Here is a 4,495-nt window from a genome sequence, read left to right on the forward strand (position 1 = left end):
TACAACAACCTCCTGCAGAAAGTCAAGAGCAAAGTCAGAGACACCTTTCACAGAGGCAACTGCAGCGGGAGGGTAAGAGAGAAGGCCACGCTTGGCCTCCGCAGAGGGACCAAACCAGTTTACGTGCTAATCCCAGTGTGAGCAACCAGAGCTGGCACCAGCCAGAGCCAGTTGTCTGACTCCAGCTCTTGGCAGGGAGGGATGGATGAAAAAAAATATGTAGCGCAGGCACTGGCTGCCCGAAGCCACGGGTTGTTGGCTGTCAGCAAACGGAGCTAGACGGAAAAATTAATACAGAGAACATCTCGAATTTGGAAAGCAACTCCTGCACGGCTGCAGGGCTCAGCAATACCCCTGCCCAGGCTTTTCAGTGCCCACAGCACTTTGATGGTGTGGCCAAGGGCAGGGAGAAAGCTGCCATCCCTCCCCCCAGCTCACGTGTCCATGCAATGCTTCCAAGCTCAGGGATTTGGGTTTTTTTCTGGGAAAAAACCCACACACAATCCTGAGGCCAGAGAATAGGAATGAGGGCAAAGAAGGGATTTTTGGCAGGAGAGTGCTGGAGGATGATATATTCTAGGGAAGGTAGCCCAATGCTCCTATGGGATGGACAGAGCTGGCCTCGTTGACAGCCTGGATCCAAGCGTCCATCCACACAGATGCTTTTGGAAGCACCACCTGTACATGTGCAACATCCCAACACTCCATAACGCTGTGACAGGGCTGGCACGGGCAGGGAGGGAGGACGGGATGCGAGGCAGTGTCCAGATCTAAATAAGGCCACAGAAGTGAGGGCAGGATCATTTAAAACAGTTAAAGTTTCATTTTAATGGATACTACAAGGGGGAAAACATTCCCATTGACAAAGGGCAAAGCATGTACTTTCTTTTTCTGAGGCAGGTTTTGCAGTTTTTCCCATCCCCACTCCGTACCCCACAATTTTAGAACCTGGTGGTTCATTTTAGCCTGGTCAGAGTAGGGGAGATGTCAGAGGTTACTCCCCACTTTCATATTTTTTGAGAATCGGGGCACTACTTGCTCAAACACATATAATATCACTTCAGGAAGAAAAAAGAAAAAAAAAAAAAAACCACCACAAAAACAGCCAAGTCCTGACTCGTATTTCAAACTCTGCCATTAAGCTTGTTCAGCTTGAACAGCGCAGATCTACAAGTACTTTGCAAGGGCTTACCCACCTTTCCCTCCCAAAAATCATTAGAATTAGCATTTCTGAGACCAGGTCACACCCTACCTGCTGGAAAACCTTGAGGCAGAAGGTGGTGATGCCTTGGTGCACCAGCTGCCTCATCCAGCCCCAGCTTTGAGAGCCTGTTCTTTGCATCGGGGTGCACTCGGTGCCACTTAAGCAGATTGGCTCAAGGACAACAGATTAAACAAGGCCGAGCAGATCAGCCACTGGAAATAATGGCTCTAGCAAGCCTCTGCAACATCCTTCTGCCCTTCCAAAGAGACTGGGGGCTGGGCCATTTTCTCACATATTCACTAAAGAAAATGTAATATATCACCTTTTACACCATGACTTGACCCTAAACCTTCCCAAGTGTTTGCTGGCAAACCATGCCACCAGGTGCATCTGCTCCAAAACCATCAGGAAGAACTTTCCTCTTTCCAAAAAGGCTTTGTTCAGAGGATAGAAGGGCTTTCTAACTCTTCCTAAGGCTGGTGGGAGTTTGGTCTCACCCACAGATTCCAGCATCCTGCACTACTGGAGTGAGGAAGGTGTGTGTGCCCAAGGGGAGCAATGCCAGATGGAACCTCACATATCACTGAGCAGAATCACAACAGTGTTTGCTTCACAATTCAGTTTTTCTGGGTCTGTTCTGAATCTCACTTGGGTTTGGGGCTGGAGATGCAGCAGCTTGGTCCAGCTCCTGTTGCACTCCCACCAGCTCTTCCCTGGCATGGGGGAATTAATAATTAAACACAAGCTAGGCGAGGAGTAGTGGGGCTAGAAAGCAATTACAATATTTCCCTCTTAAAAGGCAGGAGGGAAGGAGCTGGAAGCTAATGGCAATTCATCTCCCTTCTGCACAACAGCATTTCCAGGTAAATTATTAGGGATGAGCCAGACACTACTATTTATGTTTTCCATAGTCAATGGCAGGTTCCAACCTCTCCATGGGTGGGGGAAACAGCACAGAAAAACACTGAGAGCACAGACCACCCACCAGCAGTATGGTCATGAGTGGAAGGGACCCTCCCCAGAGAGCTGGGTGGAGCCACTACCCCACCACAGCACATCTTGGGAGCCTTCAGCTAAAACCAGCTCTGAGCCCCTGAGCTCCCTCCACCGTGACAGTGGATTTGCTGCAGCCTGAGTGAGGCAGCCCTGGGCTGGCCACCTGCAAGCTGGGCTGGCCCTGGAAGCCCTCGGAGCCACAGAGCCCTCACGGCATTACAGAACCTGGTGGCTCAGCCCATCACCTGGACTTCGGGCACTGGCCCAGCGTGAGGGTGGGTGATGGTCCCCCAGCCATTCACCCTGGTGCACAGGTTGCTCTTACCTCACCAAGTGTCCAAAATTCCAGCAGGAAACACCACATTCTAAAGTCGATGGCTCCGAGCCTGAGCGCTGCCCCTTAACAGTGCAGCCCCTCTGCGGTGTCTGCACACAAAGACAGGCAATGTCATCTTCCCGCTGCTCCCTTAACTGCTTATCGATCCCAAAGAGCCTCGGGATGGATTTCTCTGGCTAGCTATCATCCTCCACAGCCCGGGAGATCCCCCCTATATTAGAGAGCAGACATCTCAGTTAGAGCTTTATTTACTGCGAAGCAGCAATTAAACCATCCCGGTTCGATTTATGGCTGGCACAGATAACCTGCTCCACACGAGCCAAGGCCACTTTAACTTTCACATACTCACCTCTTGCCAGGTGCAAAAAAAAAACAGCTTAATTGGTGCATTTTTTGTATCTCTAGCCCAAATTTAAACCTCATCACTGATCAGTCCAGTACAAGCTGCAAAATTATTCCCTAGAAATACATGTAATAGATTTCGCTGTGCTCACTGCAGTCACGGAGCCAGAGCTCAACTCACTCAGCTTTGTTTTCTGAAAGCTGCATCCTGAAGGTGATATTTGGGATGCTGGGGATTTAAATGTCCGGCTCCATGCTCAGGACAGTGTGGCAAAGCCACCAGGCTATAACGTACAGCAAGTTAACACCCACAGTGCTGCTCCACTTGGAAAAGAAAGACACTGTCATGAGGGCAGGGACACAATGGTTGGTGATGAGGGGACCCAGCTGAAACCCCCAGCCAGCCTTGGTGGAGGGGCTGGAAGCCAGGACACCCCTCCCAGCCCCTTTCCAGCAGGTTCCAGGGTGCAGCACCCCAGCACACCAAGCCTCTTGCTGGTCCGAGCCTGAGCTGCTATCCCAGCAGTTTGCCGTGGATAATGTTCATACTTTACGGAAAATCACTGAGATTGATTCAGATCTGCACTTTATTAATTTTTCCAACTACCAGCAGTGAATTAATCCAGTTGGAGACTGACTTAACTTCTCAATAATGCCCAGATTTTCCACACTATCAAATTCATCTCTCATTACCCACAGTGGGGTTTGGGTGGCAGGTGAAGCATCTTGACATTGCTGTGCTGCTCCTTCCAGACATCCCAGCTGCTGAGAGCCCCCAGGAATACACCCAGTGTCCTTCTTGGTGAGAGTCTGTGGGATTTAAAGAAAATCTCTTTTTAACTAACTCTATGTCTTGGCAGGACAGAGCATTAAGACTGAGGAGAGAGGGAAGTGCTACTTACAGGCTTATGGAGCTGCTACATGGCACCGCTTTTAAACTTACAGAAGTGGTTACTTTCATTTTCAGAGCTGGGTTTGGATCAATAACAGGCTTCATTTCACATTTTCTCAACTGAGCTCTTCTGCATTTGAACCAGCAGCACATGCTGATGTGCATAGTGTCCAGAGATGTAACCTGTCCTCAGCTACAGCACTGCCCACACCACCTGGAGCCATGGAAGCAGGAGCCAGTGCTGAAGAGCTGCTGTACCCAGCCAGCTCCCCGCTCCTGATGATTAGCTGGACACCCAACAGTCTCTGTTCTCAGCCTCATTTGCCCCTGGAATTGATGACCTTCCCTGGCTGATGTCCTGAGACCACTTCTGATGGCCCTGCAAGAAGGATACCAGGAGCCACTCAGCTCCTCACACGCTGCCCAGCATCCAGCACCAATCAGAGTCACCCTGCAACCCAGGGTGAGTGGGAAACTTCTCAGGATGCTGCTTTTTCTTAAGCAGACACTTGGAAAGCCTCTAAAAAATACATCAATTAATTAAAATATTGCCAGTGATAGCCTAGCTATTTTTAAGCTAATCCTTGCAAACAGAGATGGTCTACATCCTGCATACCAGCCCTGCTAAACTGATGTTACCTTCCAACTCTGGGGCCTGATTCAAGTGAGATTCATTTGTGGTTTAATCTAATCACTGTTCCTGGAGTGTTTTCTAGGGTGTTTG

General features: G+C 49.7%; 1 long non-coding RNA gene across 2 annotated transcripts; it reads right to left on the minus strand.

The window, feature by feature from the left end:
• Window positions 1-1,252: 1,252 nt before the first annotated feature.
• On the minus strand, window positions 1,253-4,149 carry LOC114054806. Of its 2 annotated transcripts, XR_003570591.1 has the most exons (4): window positions 3,782-4,149; window positions 3,577-3,689; window positions 2,526-2,748; window positions 1,253-1,917 (listed from the first exon to the last, which is right to left on the minus strand). It is a non-coding gene; the product is annotated as an uncharacterized LOC114054806 (long non-coding RNA). The 2 variants fall into 2 exon arrangements; XR_003570590.1 differs by lacking the exons at window positions 1,253-1,917; window positions 2,526-2,748 and having other exon boundaries at window positions 3,449-3,689.
• Between the last annotated feature and the right edge of the window lie 346 nt (window positions 4,150-4,495).

The sequence above is a fragment of the Empidonax traillii genome, unplaced genomic scaffold (assembly GCF_003031625.1).
Source record: "Empidonax traillii isolate 1590-97213 ecotype Southwest subspecies unplaced genomic scaffold, ASM303162v1 scaffold40:size2234952, whole genome shotgun sequence".
In the NCBI taxonomy this organism is placed as follows: domain Eukaryota; kingdom Metazoa; phylum Chordata; class Aves; order Passeriformes; family Tyrannidae; genus Empidonax; species Empidonax traillii.